Below are 18,208 nucleotides of genomic sequence, written 5' to 3'. Positions count from 1 at the left end.
GCCTTCTTCTTTCTTTTCCAGAGAAGTCACGAGTGCGAGGCGTACATCATCCGCCTCCAGCTGGGTACTCGTGCCATCATCGTGTCTGCGCAACACTAGACGGCGCGCATGTGTGTCCCTGTGCGCGCGGTGATGGGCGCGTTGTTTGAATGCGGGCAAGATGTCGTGACATGATCCCCCTCCTCATACGCATTGTCCGAATGCTTCAGGTAATGAATAGATTGCTGGTAGGCGTCACTGCTTTTCCGATAATCTTTCATAGTAGGGCTTCATTTAGACTACATGTACAACCTCTGCAGGATTGCGGCATTTTGAGGTCCCGTGTATAGCGGATCTGACTTGGTACGTCACACCGCTTACACAATAGAGTACTTCGTAAGGCCTGAAGTATCAACTAAGAAGTTTTTGAAAAAGTCCACGGCGACATTATGGGGTTCATAATAACATTTTTTCACCAGGATGATCATCCGCTTCGGTACGACACTGATTGTACCGGTGGTAGTCGATACGCTGTTGGCGGCGTATTCTGTAATGCTTCCCCGGCTCTTTGCAAGAAGTCGTCTAGGTCGGGTGCATTGCTGCTTTCCTCATTCAGTGGTGACATGGCACCCAGTGGAGTGGTGACTGTTCGGCCGAATACAAGTTCGAATGGTGTCACTCGCGTTGTTTCTTGAATGGATGTATTATATGCGAACATGATGTAGGGCAATATTTCATCCCACAGTTTATGCTCGACGTCGGCATACATTGAAAGCATATTCGTCAGAGTTCTGTTCAGGCGCTCCGTTAGGCCATTTGTGTGAGGATGGTATGCCGTAGTTCTTCTCTGGTCTGTATGGATCATTCTCATTAGGCATTTCATTGGGTCTGCAGTAAAAAGCCGTGCAACAATCTGTCATTACGACGCCGGGTGCACATTTCTGAGGACTACATTGTTGATGAAGATCTTGGCAACTTCAATACCGGTTGCACTCTACAGCGAGTCAGTCTCAGCGTAACGAGTGAGATAGTCTGTGGCTACGACAATTCACTTCTTGTGTGCAGTCCATGTCGTAAATGGGTCTAGGAGACCCATGCCGACTTGTTGGAATGGGGCATCCAGCGGTTCTATTGGCTGGAGGAAGCCTGCAGGTTTCACGGATGAAGTTTTCCGTCTTTAACACTCACGGCAAGTTTTCACATAGTGCTGAACTGATGCTAATAGTTTTGGCCTGTAGTATTTCAGATAAATCTTGGCGAATATACAGCTGACACCCATATGACCAGATGTTGGCTCATCAAAACATGCATGTAGATTCTCGTTTCGCAAAGGTGAAAGTACAACGAGTAAAAAGTTGTCACTATTGGTTTCGAACGTCCTCTTGTAATGGACCCCTTCTCGAAGACAAAACAAAAGGAGCCGTCAGGATAATCTGCGCGGGACTTTAACTTTGAGTCCTTGGAGACGCTGTACAAGTGGCATCAAATCGGGGTCATCTTGTTGTTGTTGAGCGATTTTTGATGCCAGCACGACGTCTAGAAACGGGAAGTCTACATCTTCCGGCTCACTCGTCTCCACTGGTGCACGTGACAGGCAGTCGGCATTGTTGTGTTTTTTCGCAGATTTTTACATCACAGTAATACTGTACTCTTGTAGCCTAAGGCTCCATAGTGCTAGTCGGCCAGAGGGATCCTCAAGAGTCGCCAGCCAACACAGGCAATGGTGGTCACTCGATGCTTGGAATGGTCCACCGTAGAGGTAAGGTCGAAATTTATTTATGGCCCAGATGACCACGAGACACACTTTTCCGGTTGCAGAGTAGTTTGTCTCAGCTTTCGAAAGCTTGCGGATGGCATACGCTAGCACTTTTTCTTGGCCATTTTGCCGCTGGGCTTTAATGGCACTGAGGCCGACGTTACTCGCATCAGTGTTAACTTCAATTTTGGCAGTCTCGTCAAAGCGGGGGAGAATTGGACAGGCTTGCAGGCGTGTTCCTAATTTATCAATTGCTTCCTGTTGTTCGCTATCCCACATAAAGGGCACGTCGTCTTTTGTTAGATTAGTAAGTGGTTCAGCAATGTTCGAAAAAGATTGCACAAATCGCCGATAGTACGTGAATAAACCCAAGAAGCGACATACTGACTTGTTTTCTTTGGGTGTCGGGAACTTCGCGATAGCACCTGTCTTTTCGGGATCTCGAAGAACGCTTTCAAGGCTGACGACTTGCCCGAGGAATCAAAGCTATTCAAAACTGAAGTGGCATTTTTATGGCTTGATAGCCAAGTCTGCTGAACGAATGGCCTCTAATACTGTACAAAGTCGCTCTATATGTTGTTCAAATGTAGTGAAAATTATGACAACGTCATCCAAGTTCACCAAGCAGGACTGCTATTTTAGTCCCGGAGGACAGTGTTCATCCTTCTCTGAAACGTCACTGGCGCTGTGCAGAGGCCGAATGAAAGCGCTTTAAATTCGTAAAGGCCCTCTGGGGTTATCAATGCCGTCTTTTCACGGTCGCGCTCATCCATCTCAATTTGCCAATATCCGCTCTTGGGATCAAGGGAGGAAAAATGTTTTGCACTCCGTAGTCGATCGAGTGTATCATCGATACGCAGCAGAGGGTATACATCCCGTTTTGTTACGCTGTTCAGCTTCCGATAGTCTACGCAGAATCGAAGGCTGTATCTTTCTTTTTAACGAGCACAACGGGAGACGCCCATCGACAGCTGGAAGGCTTGATAACGTCATCTGAAAGCATCTCCTCCCCTTGTTTCTTGATGACGTCTCTTTCCTTTTGCGATGCTCGATATGGGTGCACGTAAATTGGTCTCCTGGCTTCTTCTGTGATAAACCTGTGTTTGGCAATAGCCATGCGTCGCACCTTAGAGAACGTTGAAAAGCAGTCCGAAAGTTCTTTTATAAGGGGAAACAATCGTTTCTTTTGACATTCTGGGAGCCTATGGTTGACGTTAACTGATGCGTCGACGTTGCAGGTCTCTTGTGGAGTGGTTGGCGTTGTCGCTAAACTACATAGTTCGGTCACCATGCTGAACTCGCGGAAATAGGCGATAGCCATACCTTGCGCGGTGTGCATGCATTCATTCCCAAAATTAGTAAGAAGGACAATTGAGCGGTCATTCCTTAAGTGAAGAAGACCCCTCTCCACGCTAATTGCTTTGTTTAAAAAGAGCCCTACATTTCTATCCGCTATTCCTTCGTGGTCATAAAATGCCTTATTTTTGACAAGCACCATTACACACAGCGTGGTGGCACTGTGACGTCATCATCAACAACTTGCAGAGCAGTAAGACGTCACTTTTCCGGTTCCTGACCGACATAGCTTGTTCCGTCGAAAACGTTACACTGGATCTGCGCAGAATATTTATGGCACAATTGGCTTGCTGAAAACTCGTTTCTAGTGTAAGCTCCCTTGAACAGTCCGGCAGTACGATGAAGTCAGCAACGTAAGTAAAGCCTCTTATTTCGAGACTTGAGGTGGACCTGCCAAGCGGCGCAAATAGTGTGGCCACGTGCCGTGCTTATCTGTGCCCCACTCCATTTCGTCACAACCTTTTTTAGTTTCTTTGCAAATTTGTGATTCACTACCGAATAATCAGGGCCGGTGTCAACTAAAGTATTCAGCTTGTATTCGTCTATTTTTAACCGCATATCTGAAGTAATTTTCGCACTACTGCGCTTATCCTCAGGAAAGATAGCATCGTCAACTTGAAACCGTGATGGAGGATCTTCGCAACTGTATTTATCAGCAGCCTCACCTCCACAGGTCTCTTGCGTCAGTTAGCCGGGTGTGGGCTTGTAGAACTGTGCCCAGGCCGTGCGAAAAAAGCACGTGGGCTGGGTGATTTGTAACGCCTGGGTGACGGCGACCTTGGCTGATGTTGGCGTGGAAGAAGTGGGCTCTGGCGCGTGGACAGGTACCCTTCGATCTCCACTGGCCGTTCACCGTTTCGAGAGCATGGTGCGTACAACGGAAAGCCCCTTAATCCTGCCCGTCTGTAAAAACAGAACCTATACAGGTGACCTGCTTCCCCGCGTAGGAAATACAAAGGCCTGTTCTCATGGTCACGCCAGATGTCACCTTTCCTGCGCCTTTGATCCACGCAGCGAGCTACGCTACAGGCTCGTGGCACGTAGGTAGCCGTCGGTTCATGTGGACGAAGTGCGCTGCGTACCGTCAGTGGGTAAGAAGCAGCTATCGCAACTGCTGCATTGCTGTGCGCCGTGCGTTGTCAGAGTATTTCAGAGTAGGTTGAGATGCGTTGGATTGGCTGTAGCTCACGCTCCGGCTTACGTATTATCTGCCTCAGTTCATCTTGTACTACGCCGACAACAGAAAGTGCTGCTGTAGATTGAGGTGCTTGCAACTTGCGGAGGTCTTCTCTGATCACCGACCTAATAAGTTCTCACAGGGCGTCCATGTCACTTTGCAGGCGTCTAGAGAAGACATTAGCAGGTGCGTAGTTTACGTACCAATTGTAGTGTCGAGCCCGCTGTTCAAGCGTTTTCTCGATGGCTGTCGCTTCCGCAAGAAACTTATCAAGTGTACGTGGTTGGTTGCGGACAAGAGAAGCGAATAGCTCTTGCTTCACCCCACGCATGAGGTGGCGCGGCTTCTTATCTTAAGTCATATTGGAATCTGCACGCTTGAACAGGCGGATAAAGTCCTCGATGTACATTGCTACACTTTCGTTGGGGAGTTGGTTTCTGGTTTCAAGCGCAGCTTGCGCCTTTTCTTTGTGATCCGTGCTGGCATAAGTAGACAGAGCTTGTCGCCGAAATTCATCCCATGTAGTAAAGGACGTTTGATGGTTCTCATACCAGGTCTTTGAAAAGTTCTCCAAATCAAAGTATACACAGTGGAGCTTCTCTCTCTCGTCCCAACCGTTCAAGCTCACCACTCTCTCAGAGAGGTTCAGCCAATCTTTTACGTGTTCACACCAGTCGCTATGAAATACTGGTGGCTGGTGAGGCTGATTGATCACCACTGTGTGCCGGTGTTACCTGGCTTGTCATGGTGGCGGCGTCTTTTGACTGAGTTTCCCTCGGCGCGAAGAGGAGTAAACTGAATCCTGGTGTATCCCCTCGAAGACGGCGACTGGTCCTCTGATGTACAGGTGTCAGCTCCACAGGATCAACTCGCTCGTGGTTGGGGCAACGCTGTTTTGCATTCATAGGCTTTGATTCAAAGCAAGCACCTCCAGCAGAAATGTAGCAATGTTGAAGAACTGTGGGGTATAATAAAACATAATTATTTACGCGTGAATCTGTGCCCGTAACTCAAAGTGTCTATGGTCGTAGAACGTGTCAGTCGAACACCAAAGATGTCCTTCCACTGCCTTCTTCTTCCTTTTCCAGAGAAGTCACGAGCACGTGGCGAACATCAGCCGGATCCGGCTGGGTGCTCGTGCGATCGTTCTTTCTGCGCAAGACTAGCCGGCGCGCATGTGTGTCTTTGCGCACGCAGTGATGGGCACGTTGTTTGAATGAAGGTAAGATGTCATGGCAATATATATATATATATATATATATATATATATATATATATATATATATATATATATATATATATATATATATATATATATATATATATATATATATATACTCTGACGAAGGCCGTGCCACGGCCGACACGTTAGTAAATACGATTTCCTTTTCAAATGTGCTATCTGCAAGTTCATTCAATATATATATATATATGTAGAGCGGAACTTCGAGTTACGCTATGTCCTCCATCTCTAAGAAACTCGTGGAAATCACATCCAGATGTGATGCCACGGAAAACTGACTCAGGTGGTGTAACTTGCTAATTTTTGGAATAGAAGATGATGAAAACGATGACTTGAATGAATCTGAGCAGAAGGTGATTAAACTTTGCTCGGAGAAACTACTAAAGAATACAAGTGCCGCGCAATTTAAACGAGTTCACAGACTTGGTCGCTTTGCTTTTGGCAAACACCAGCCTATAATAGCAAAATTTGCTTTTTTCAAAGATGAGCAGAGCGTTCTTGCTTCAGCTCATAAACTAAAGGGATCGACATTTTCAGTACGTGAACATTTCTCTTTACCCACGCTACTAGCCAGAAGAAAGCTAATCGAATTTGCTAAAAATGAAAACAAACCCTACAAGCTCGTCGTTGATCGTCTGCGCATGGGCGATAAAACGTACATATATGATAGTGCTACTCACGCAGTCAAGCTGTCTGCTAGATAGCTGAGGCATAGGCGTGCGCATGTTTTTAGAGAAATTCTGAGTAAATCTGCACCGGCTCTATGTGTTTCCTTTACTAACATTCGCAGTTTACTGCACAAGCGTGATCTGATTTGTTCATTCTTAGAAGATAGCCTAACTGATGTCCTCCTGCTCACTGAAACGTGGCTTACTCAGGATGTTGATGACAGTGAAGTTCTTCACGGGAATGCCGATTATAACGTCTTCCGACGTGATCGACAAAGCAAACGTGGAGGAGGTGTCCTTATTGCTATAAAAATCTATACCTACTTTTGTCATCGACACAAACACAAACTTAGAAATTGTCTGGATCGCGTGCACGATTTGTGCCACTAAAATACTAGTAGGCGCATGTTACCGTCCTCCCGATTCTGAACCATCATTTATAGATCACCTTCGCAGCAGCACCACATTAGCTATTGAGAAATACCGCACTAATAATGTCTATCTGTTTGGTGACTTCAATTTACTACAAATTGACTGGATCAATTGTTCATCCACCTCAAAAATGTCTCTTGACTTTGTCAATTTTGCCCTTGATTTTAATTTCGCTCAAAAAATCAACCAGCCAACACGGGGCAATAATATTTTGGATTTATTACTTACCTCAGATCCTGATAATGTAGGTGGAATCTCTTGCCTTGAAGGGTTCAGTGACCATAAGCTCGTTCAATTATCAATAAACATTCCTCTCAAAGTTGTGGGTAAAACAACAAAAGTGATTAGAGACTACAGTAAGTCCCATTATAGTTGTATGAATTTTGACTTGGAAGAATTCTATCACAGCGCATTCTTGCCCTCAATGTCAAGTCGTACCGTCGATGAAAATTGGTCATTGTTTAGAGAGGAGATTACTTTATTACTCGACAAATACATCCCTGAAACTGCCATATCTAATGACAAGAGAAACCCATGGTTTCACAAATATTTGCGAACTTTAAGAAATCAAAAAAGGCTGTACAGGACCGCGATGCACGCTTGTAGTGCTTCTGCTTGGAATTCATATAAGGAATGTCTTAAAAGTTATACTTCTGCGTTATTCACTGCTAAAGACAAGTACTTTAAACATGGCCTACCATCATTATTAAAATGCAATCTCAGAAAATTTTGGCAACAATTATCACCTGCTTCTGCTGTGACAGATATTACTTTGAAAGGCAAAAATCAATTACCTCTCCCAAGAGACCAGTGTGCAATTGCATTTAACACTATTTTTTCTTCTGTTTTCACACGGGAAAATCATTCTAGCATTCCTAAGTTTCCGGAACTTGATTACCCTTTCATGGCACCCGTAGATATTAACATTGAGGGCATCACTAAACTAAACAACAACCTCAAAGTTTCTACTTCTAATTGTCTAGATAATATCAATTCAAAGATACTAAAAAATACAATTCCCACGTCCTCTCAAATATTATTTCACATTTTCAGACAGTCTTTGTGTGCCGGTCAGCTTCCTAGGGACTCGAAAGTCGCAAAAGTTATTCCCATATTTAAAGCAGGATGTAAAGATCAGGTTGAAAATTATCGTCCCATCTCGTTAACCTCTATCAGCTGTAAATTACTTGAACATATCAATGCTTCTCACATTTACATTCAATTTGAAACAAACAACTTTTTTAGTTCCATCCAACATGGCTTTAGGAAATGTTTCGCTTGCGATACACAACTACTTGAATTCATGACAGATCTACAGACTAACTTGGACATGAACACACAGACAGATTGCGCTTTTCTCGATTTTTCGAAGGCCTTTGACCTTGTCGCCCATTGTCGTCTGATTTCCAAACTGTCTTCTCTTAAATTGGACTCCTTAAGGCTATTATGGCTTCGAAATTTTCTTTCATTTCGTGAACAGCTCACATTTGCAAATGATTCTCATTCAGATATCGCAGAAGTCACTTCAGGAGTGCCGCAGGGTAGCGTCCTTGGCCCTCTACTATTTTTAATCTTCATCAACGATCTGCCGACTAACATTTCATCCCGTATACACCTGTTTGCAGACGACTGTGTCATTTATTGAACCATAACGTCTCCCTGTGATCATGAGGCCCTTCAAGGGGACCTGGATCTCGTTTGCAGTTGGTGTAATATGTGGTTAATGAGCTTGAACATTTCAAAATGTAAAATAATGTTGATTTCTCGAAAAACCTCGATTTCCACTTTTTCATACAAAATTAAAAATAGTGAAGTATCTCGAACCATATCATACAAATATCTAGGGGTTATTATTGACTCTAAACATTCATGGTCTTCCCACATAATTTCCATTTGTACCAAGGCATCCAAAACACTAAGTTATTTACGTCGAAATCTCCATTACTCCACGTCGAGCGTCCGCAAAATAGCATATTTAACAATCGTACGTCCACAGTTGAAATATGCCTCACTAGTTTGGTGTCACCTTATCAAAACTATTTAATACAGATGATCGAAATCATTCAAAACAGAGCAGCCCTCTAGATCACTCAGAACTACCAATGTCACAGCAGTGTATCTCAAATTAAACACGAGATCGGTTTACAACCATCCGATATCCGCCGCAAGATAGCCCTCCTTGTGATGTTTCACAAGTACATTAATAGCAGAAATCTATGCGCTTTCCCTCTACACACACCGGATCGGATATCTGCACGCATGCAAAATCAGCACAGCTTTAAGCGTATTTTTGGCAGAACACGCGCGTTCAACTTATCTGCTTTGCCACAGGCAATCTCACTGTGGAATGATCTTCCCGACGATATAGTTTCAGTCACTAACAACAACGCATTCCGTGAGAAACTACTCTCTTACTACATGTAGCATCATTTCATAGACATTTGTATGGAGGTGCATATACTTGGTGACTGTATTTTCCTTCTTCTATTACTGTTATTAGTGTCGGCTGTTATGTTGCATTTATTTGTATATTTAAACTGTATACGCTCTCATTTTTCTTTCTTTTTTTTGTAAGCCCCCCTTAACCCTATGCTCTAACGAGAGCCTGTGTGTATGGTAAATATATATATATATATACATATATTGAGTGTGTATTTGTGTGTAAAACAGAGAGTCGTGCATTGTTGAATAAAGGCTTCTAGGACCACAAACGGAGGCAGAAAAAATATATAACATTCAGGAAACTATACATTTTTAGGAACCATAACGCTCTTCTCATGAAGCACTGGCAGGAAGCTTATTTTGTGTTAATTTACAAGTGGAAGGCGATCAATGAAGTGAGACCATGTCCCAATAAAGGAAACGATGTGTGGCTGCGGCGCAACAAGAAGATGGTGCACTTTACTCAGATCTTGTGCTGACAATAAAGCTACCACTAGCGGCAGCGTTGACGCTAGCGTTCATAGACTTCAGACTTCTCAGCTGATGCTGCGAAAACGCCACCACCAGCTCTCTCATCGCCGCCCTGGCCATAACTGGCTACTGCAAAGAGAGCCGTCTGCAAGCGAACCTGCATAGGTCCTTCTGTTTCGTTTGTGTTAAAATGGGGTTTGCTGAAAATTAAGGTCCTGGCAAGCTTCTTTCGTCCATTTAACCTCGCTTCGGAAAAGTCGGAAGCTCATCAAAGCGAACTGTGATCACCTCTGCTGCTGCAAGCTCATAGAAGCCATAGCACTGGGCACCTAAATTAAATTGCGGGGGCAAATTAGTTTCTACTGTGACAGCAGACGGGCTCCCGGCGCCACCGATGCTCAGCGGACTCCATCGCGAACGTCATCTCTACCTTGGAGGAGGCCAGGAAGAATGGTGGGGTGGCCCTCCTCGTCCTCCTGGACGTCCAGAGTGCTTTTGACAGCCTGCGTCGTATAGCCATGGAAAGTGCTTCGGCCGCACTCGGCATCGTGGACTGTCTACGTACGTTAATCAGTGCCTTTCTGGCATGACGAATCATCTGCGTTTTAGTTATACGTGCGTTCAGAGATTCACGGCCGCTGAGAGCTGACGTTCCTCAACATTGTGTCCTGAACCCCATTTTGTTCAACCTGGTGCTGGAGGGGCTGCTGTTTGCGATATCCGTTGTGAAGCGCTACTCCATGCAGTGCTCCTTGTATGCAGATGATGTGGTGCTGTGGGTTAAAAGACCTAGTAGAACATCGCGGCCCTAAAGTGCCCGCTGATAGGCTCCGCGAAGGATGTCACCTTTATTAAAAGCAATCAGACTGACAGTGCCGTCCATGAAGGTGGAAGTGCTGCTGGTTCATCCCAGAGCCACTGCGAAGAGGGCCATCCGAGAGCTTGTGCTAGGTGACCAGCCGATCTCGTGCAACAAGGCAGTGACGTACCTGGAGGTAAGGATACACCACTGCCTTACCTGTACACCAGCTGTCAAACTCGCCATCTTCAATCCCACTATTGTCGGGACTGCTGCAAGCAAGCTGCTCAGCAGCGGCCAAGGACGCGTCTAGCGATTGGCGCTTAGGCTTTACTTACTATAAAATATCATCATCAAACGCCGGAAGAAGAAGAAAGACTGCTACCTGGAGCGAGCACGTGTTACTTCACTTCTTCTAATAAGCCGTATTTGTTCGAAGCAGCCCCTGGTCTCCATCGTCTTAATAATGGTGCCGTGAACCAGGATACTACCTCCTCGCCGGCAAGAAAGGTCAACCTGCCACGGAGCAGCAGAGAAGAAGACGGCGGAGGAGCAGAGGATCTACCTGGATCGAGCAACGAGACCACGGTGGACAGTAAGAGCATCAGAACGAACGATTCACAAGTAAGGAGTCATTGTTAACTGCTTCAATATGAGCAAGAAAGTGATAACAAAAAAAGGAAAGCGCTTCGCTCCCAGATCACGCGACTGACTAACGTAGCCAAGCAGCAAATTAATGATGGAGCTAACCGGGAGCAGCTGCTTACAAGGCAGGCGTAGATTAAGGGAATAAGCGACAGTCTCAAGAGCGTGAACGAGCAAATAAAAAAGTTTCTGACAGAAGACAATGCCGAAGCTCAATTCGAAAGGGTCATAGAGTATGACATGAAATGAATGACTACCTCATCGGCGATAGAATTCAGACTTCGACAGCCTGCACAATCAGATTCAAGCAATAGGACAAGGAAGGTGACGCCCTTAAGTGCAGGAAGAGAAGCAACGGAACTAGTTAAGCTACCAAATCTTGAAATGATAAAGTTTGTGGAGAAAGCTTTGAAATGGAACCGCTTTTAGGCTCAGTACGAGTCGGCAGTTCACCTGAGACCAAATATGAGCAAGGGACAAAAGTTCAATTACTTGTTAGCATCACTAACCGGAAAAGCAGCGGCTGCTATTGAAGAACTTCAGTACCCGGCAGAGAAAAATTACGATGAAGCAATCAAAATACTGCGAAAAACGTTCGGAAATCGCGAAAATCCCATTGAAATGCGCATAAATGAGCTCTTGAGTTTGGAGAAAGTGAGGTCTGCTCAAGATACCAATGACTTAAATTGATTGATATGTGTGGTTTAGCGTCCCAAAACCACCAAATGATTTAAATGAGCTAGTACACAGAGTGCAAGTTAATATTTTGGCACTCAATTCCCTAAATGTGGGAACCGAGAGCTATGCGCCGATGTTGTTACCGGTAATGAAAAGAACAATTCCACCAGAAGTATCAGGTGCAGTTCAAGTCAAAAGAGGCTATCAGAAACAGCTCAGATTCAGAAAACGGTGAGCAAAGCAACCCATCAGGAAAATCATGCGAAGAAAAGCTGGACAGACTTATAATATTTTTAAGAGAGCAAGCAGCTTTTTTGTGAAGAAATACAACGTGAACAAAAGAGAATAACTTCAAAACCAAGAGAGAATGGCCGACAGATACGCGCCACTTAAAGCTTCTATAGCTCAGCGCACAGAATAGGTTTATTTTGCAAGCAGAAAACCCACGCAACCAAAAACTGTCGCCAGAACATTCCAATGGATGAAAAGAAAGCTATGCTTACAGAAAACAGAGCATGCTTCAGATGCACACGACCAAACCGCACTGCACGCATTTGCAAAGCCCAAGTAAAATGCAAGCAATGCAAGGGACGACATGCCACATAACTGTGTAGAACTGTGATGCAGAAAACAAGGGCAGAGCTGGTCTCAACAGCGCAAGCCGAAGCGACCACGTCTACTCAACATGCAAGCGAAAATATCAAGCATACGTTTGTGCTTTTGCAGACGGCTGTAGCGTGCGTAGAAGGAGAAACATGTGGCCGACATTGCCGTTTGTTATTAGGCAGTGGAAGTCAACGTTCAGTTATTGAAGAGGGATTAGCGAAAAAACTAGGTGTGTTAAAAACGATGGCGTTCCAGACACTGCGATCAGACTCAACTCCGTCTTTAAGGTATAAGAAAAAAAATACTTGTTTATTTAACTGCGCTCGTAACCGCTCTGCTGTCACTTGAGCATCCCAGCGTCTCTCGCTCGCGCTCTTCTTCTTTTTCGTTTCCTTGTTCCAGCCTGTAACGTGAAAAATATTTAACATTCCCGGCCGCGCAAAATAAACACATAGTTCAAGTGGGTACAGTCTTTGTATCGGCCTGATCACAAGGTGACCGCCTTGCAACTTGATCTTGCAGAAACGAATGAGACCGTCGGCACTGCGGTACACTTTCGTGACCTTTGCAAGCTTCCATAGCTGGCGTGGCGTGTTGTCCGCATCCTCTAGAACGATGTCCCCTTGCTTCAATGCTGTATTTGATTTCGTTTCGGCAAAGTGTGCAGATCGTAATTGCAACAGGTATTCTTTTTGCCAACGCTTCCAAAAACTTTCAACCAGCAGCTTCCTGTAGTTGTGTCTGCGTATGGCGTCTGCTCGCTTGGAGTTACTGTTGACTTCGTCAGCGGTCGCATACCGTATGGAAGTCAACCTTCGTCCAAGGTGAAGTTTGGCTGGTGTCAAAGTGCAAGGTTCTCCTGCATCTGTTTTGATGAAAGTCAGAGTTTACCACTGCTTCGACCTCCGCCAGCACTGTCGATATTTCTTCGTAGTTCAGACGAGCTTTGCCGATAACTTTTCGCAGCGGAAGCTTCACTGATCGCAACAGGCGCTCCCACCATCCACCTCACCAGGGAACATTTGGTGCAATGAACTTCCACGAAATGCCATTGTTGCTGAGGTGACCAGCGACGTCCTCTTCAGAGAATATTCGGTGTAGTCGCTTTATGTCTGCTGATGTCTTGTGAAAGCTTCATTCGTTGTCAGAATGGATCACCCTAGGTAATCCTCTCCCAGCTGCAAATCATCTTAGGCACAGCAGGAAAGCCTCGGATGTCATTTCCGAGATAAACTCGAGATGCACGGCTCTAGATACGGCGCCCGTAAAAAGTGCAACGTAGCGCTTCGTGTCCCCTTTCTCGGTGCGTGCATACAGAGGGCCCGCGAAGTCGACTCCTACAACTTCGAACGGGTTCATTGGTGACACTCGATGACTTGTTAACGGAGCAGTCTCAGCACTTCTTGGCCCGCACTGAAACGCTTGCATATATTGCAGCCATGCAGCACTCTTTTTACCAAAGAGCGAGCTCGGCCGATCAGTAGCGTTCCCGAAGCTGCGTAAGTGTATCTCTAACTCCTCCATGTAGGACTTGAAGATGGGCTCTGTTTGCCAAAAGTGCCGAAAAGTGGTGGCTTGACGGCATTGGAATTGGGTGCTTGACATCTTGTGTGGAATGCATGAGGTATAAACGGCTTCCGACCCGTAGAATTCCGTCTTTGTCTATGTAAGGGCGCAGTTCAGCGATTCGAGATGTAGACTCAACTGGTTGGCCGATGGGCAAAGCGGTGAGTTCTTCAAGAAAGCCTTGCTCTTGTGTACATCTTATCCAATAGTGCTCAGCGTTCAGGATTTATTTTGCCACGAGATGTCCCGTATGATCCGTTCTTTTTCTGCATCGGTTAGTAAATCTGAAAACCCATGCCGTGACTCTGAGTAGGTGCTGAAGCCTGCTGTACCGTCGAATATCAATTATCGGAACTGAGAAGCGTGTCATTAGTGCGATGTGGACTGTTGTAACTTCACCTTGGGTGGCTTCCGCTATGTCTAGTTCACTGAACTGTAGGGGCCAATCAGACATCGGTTTAGTTAGCCTACAGGATCATGCCACCATTTTGAGCTGCAGAGCAGTCTCAAGCGTCGCGCCACGCGTGAGTAGGTCGGCCCGGTTATCCGTTCCAGGACAGTATCTCCACTTTGATGGATTATTAGTGCACCTATTTCATTGCCTCTGTTGGCTACGAACTGTTTCCACTTTTTTACGTCTTCTTTAATCCATGACAACACAATGGAGGAATCTGTCCACATCGTATAGTCAACTTGAACATTTCTCAAAGCGCTTTTCACGTATGCCAACATTCTTGAGCCGATTAAGGCAGCCAGCAGCTCCAATCGCGGCAGCGTTGTCTCCTTAATGGGTGCTACACGGGACTTCGCAATGAACAGTTTCAGCTTCTCAAGACTTGACAAGACGTATATCGCTGTTTTGTATGCCGCTGGACTGGCATCGCAGAAAATATGTACTTGAAGCACATTGGGTTTCCTTGCTCCGCCGCCCAGATAGCGAGGAACGACGAAGTCGTGCAGTTGCGGCAGCTGGATGACCCAATCATTCCATTCTTTTTGCAGGTCATTGGGTAGTACTTCATCCCAGCCAATCCCTCGTACCCACAGTTTCTGGAACAATCTTCGTATGGCAATTGTATATGGTCCCACAAATCCCAACGGGTCAAATATTCGTGATGCTGACTGCAAGATGAATCGTTTTGTGTCCGTCTGTGCTGTCGAAAACCGGAGTAGATTTTCAACCGAAAAGTTTCATTCATCCTTTGCAGGATTCCAAACCAAACCCAGGATATTGACCGACGTTTCGGGAAGAACGACCATCTCATTACTAGAAGATTCGACTTGATTTTCAAGCGTTCGCATCAAATTTTCTGAATTTGTTGTCCATTTCCGCAATGTCATGCCAGCCGATTTCATTATTGTGAACTCTTCTCGGCAAAGTTTCGCGGCTACCTCTACTGTGTCGGCACCAGTGACCAAGTCATCTACGTAAAACGACTCAGCAAGAGTTTGCGCTGTGTGTGCCATGGCAACCCGTGCTATTTTCGCGTGGTAGAGAATGGTAGCTGTGAGCAAGAAAGGGCTACATGTAGCTCCAAAAGGCACTCGTGTCATCCTGTACTCTTGCAGCTTGCCCTTGGATAAATCTGCTTCTGCAAACCAGAGAAAGCGGAAAGCGTTTCTGTCGTCCTCCTTAATCGCAATCTGAAGGAATGCCTTTTCTATTTCCGCGATAACTGCCACCGGGTGCGTTCTGAAGCGTAGCAAAATTTCCTCGAGGTCTTGGTATAAGTTGTCACCTTTTTCAAGGCAGTCATTAAGGGACTTGCATTCTATGGCATGTGACGAAGCGTCAAACACCACTCTCATTTTCGTCATCAGTGCTTGTTCACGCATGACTTCCTTGTGCGGCATGTAATATAATTTCGTCACCTCTGCAGGCACATACATCACTGACTACTTCTGCATGTCCTGCCCTCAAGTACTCTCTTATGGTACGGTCATACGTTTCGAGCAGTCCTTTCCTAGAGTCGAGACGGTTGACCAGCTTGTCTAGTCGGGTAATGGCGACTTGCTTGTTGCTTGCAAGCTTGAAATTATCCTTCCAATAGAGAGCCACTTCATATCTTACCTTTATAAAGCTAATCGTTTGCTTAAAATGCCTCATGGTGTTGCTCATTTCAGGTGGCTTGTTTATCGTGTCCGTAATTCCTATGTCTTCAAGTTCCCCAAAGGAGCGCAAAATCTCGTCGGAATCGGTAGCTTGGGCTTTAGCACGCACACCATCATTTGTGAAGTAGTTGGCCGGGACACCAAGTGCGATGTGCTTGCCTGGAAAGTCCATACAAGCTTGGAATTCAGTGCGATCAATGATTCGTTGCCTTCGCACCGTGAAACTTCGCCGGTCAACACTTTTCACATCTGATCGGACCCGATAAGTACGCTGATGCCAATCTTAGTGATGATATATGGATGTTCGAGCTAATCGGCGACATCATTTTCCAGCTTCTTGAAAGACACAACGATGGCTACGTCCATTGCAGTCTCTGCGATGCCCTGGCAAATGCTTGGGATCTCTATTGCAGTTAAGACTGTTTCCGCGTTGGAAACCTGGCTTAGCAGTCATAGTTCTACGATGCGACGCCTCTTAGCCTCTTAGTCCGATGCCCTTGCAAAAGTATTGAAGGCTATTCGAGTTGTTCCCACGCTTTTCAGCTGGAAGTGCTTAGACAGATCTTCAGTTATGAAAGTCCTCTGACTGCCACGATCAAAAACGCCTCGTATGTAGTGGCAGGTTTCATCATTCATGGCCCATGCTCTGAAAGTCTGAAGGAAAACGCAAGTGATAGAGCTTTCCTTGACGGGTATTCTTCCAAGTGATGCGCAGACTGTCGTAGTTTTTTTCGTTGTTTTTGTTAGCATAGTCTGACTTCCTCGAACACCTATCGGTATCGCACATACTTTAGCGTGTCGAGCTTGGCATCTGGAGCAGGAAATCTTTTTGCAGTCCCATGCCCGATGTCCTTTGGTGGTGCAGCGGAAACACCTTCTGTCGTTGGAAAGCAGTTCCTTCTTCTGCGTCAGTGACAAGTCAGCTGTGCAGGCTTCCTATCCGTGATGACTTGACGAGCAGACTACGCAGTTGTTCTTTTTTTTCTCGGACCAAGTTGCTGTGAAGCACAGATGACGTTAGTTTCCCACGCCGACAGTACGTCTACTGGCTGGCCACGGGGAGTGCTCCATGTTCTCGTCCTCTGGTATCCTTAATATTACTCTTCTCTAGGCTTTCCAGCTCAATACACAGGAAGTTGAGCACACGGTCCAGTCCCACGTGTGTAGCTTCAGCTCTCGTGTCATATGCCAACCGGACGGCACACGATCGATGATACTGCACTACTATATCCCGTGGAAGGCATGCAGTAATTTGTCGCAGAGCATTAACGAAAATGACCAATTGTGCACACCCAAAGTTTCTAAGCCTCGGATAATAACGAGAACTTGGTCGTACAAGCTGCGCAGCGCTTCGGTGTCAGTCGATGAACGGACAGGGCTTAACATCCGTAGCTTGGCAAAATATTCTTGCTCCAGGTGCGTCTTGTCCCCAAATCGCTTCTGTAGCGATGTCCCCAAATCGCTTCTGTAGCAAGCAGAAAATACTCGAATTACGTGAGCTGTTCGTCCCAACTTGGGTGTTGACGGCGAGACAGGGTAGAAGCAAGCCTTGGTTTACGAAAACCTTGCGCCAGCTCACACAAAAAAGACAACGAACTTATCGCGCTTATTGCAGAAAAGCTTCAAAAGAGACAGAGAAAAAACTGAAAGAAATAACTCGTGAAGTTAAAGAAGCAACACGCATTGCCAAAGACAGTTATTCGGGAACTATTCAAACAAGACTAAAAGATAAACCGAAAGTGTTCTGGAAGCACGTGAAGCAGAATGGCAAGGATGTTGTAACTATCCCTCCACTCGTGTCTGGTGACGTCATTGTTCGCGAAGACGCTGACAAGGCAGAATGCTTTAACGCCTACTTCTGCTCCGTCTTCACTCCTGCAGTAATGCCTTCTGAAGACGTCCCACCGGTACTTGAAACGATAAGCGACATGGATGATGTTGTCATATGTACACACGGCATTGAATCGTTGCTTCGAAGGCTCGACTCTTCTAAAGCGTGTGGTCCTGACGACTTACCCAATTTCCTGCTTAAATCATGCGCTGAATCGATAGCAAAGTACTTGAAAGTTATATTTGATATGTCACTACTCGAAGCTTCTCTTCCTGATGACTGGAAAGCAGGTATTGTGGTCCCTATTCATAAGTCCGGCCCTAGAAGCGACGTTTCAAACTACCGCCCGATATCGCTGACATCCGTTGCATGTAAAATAATGGAGCACATTCTATTCACGAGTATTGTAGCTCACTTGAATACTCATTCTGCGATTACGTCAGCCCA

General features: G+C 45.7%; 2 protein-coding genes across 19 annotated transcripts in view; one reads left to right on the top strand and one right to left on the bottom strand.

Annotated features, from left to right (window-relative positions):
- LOC142818109 (uncharacterized) overlaps positions 1-18,208 on the top strand; it is a 495,850-nt gene that overhangs the window by 43,931 nt on the left and 433,711 nt on the right. For 5 of the 17 annotated variants that reach the window (XR_012895580.1, XR_012895578.1, XR_012895579.1 and 2 more), the window contains exon 3: positions 5,357-5,490. The exons of 10 other annotated variants lie outside the window; for them this stretch is intronic. The gene's annotated coding sequence lies outside the window, so the exon portion shown is untranslated. Of the gene's footprint in view, positions 1-21; positions 525-2,473; positions 5,491-18,208 lie in introns of those variants that run through there. 2 more of the 17 variants (XR_012895584.1, XM_075896453.1) reach the window with 2 other exon arrangements.
- The window catches only part of LOC119173543 (uncharacterized), a 699,991-nt gene that overhangs the window by 291,091 nt on the left and 390,692 nt on the right, over positions 1-18,208 (bottom strand). The window lies entirely within an intron of this gene.

This window comes from Rhipicephalus microplus, chromosome 5 (genome assembly GCF_043290135.1).
Source record: "Rhipicephalus microplus isolate Deutch F79 chromosome 5, USDA_Rmic, whole genome shotgun sequence".
NCBI lineage: Eukaryota > Metazoa > Arthropoda > Arachnida > Ixodida > Ixodidae > Rhipicephalus > Rhipicephalus microplus.
The sequence above is the reverse complement of the archived record's forward strand: the minus strand, read 5'-3'. Positions and strand labels throughout refer to the sequence as shown.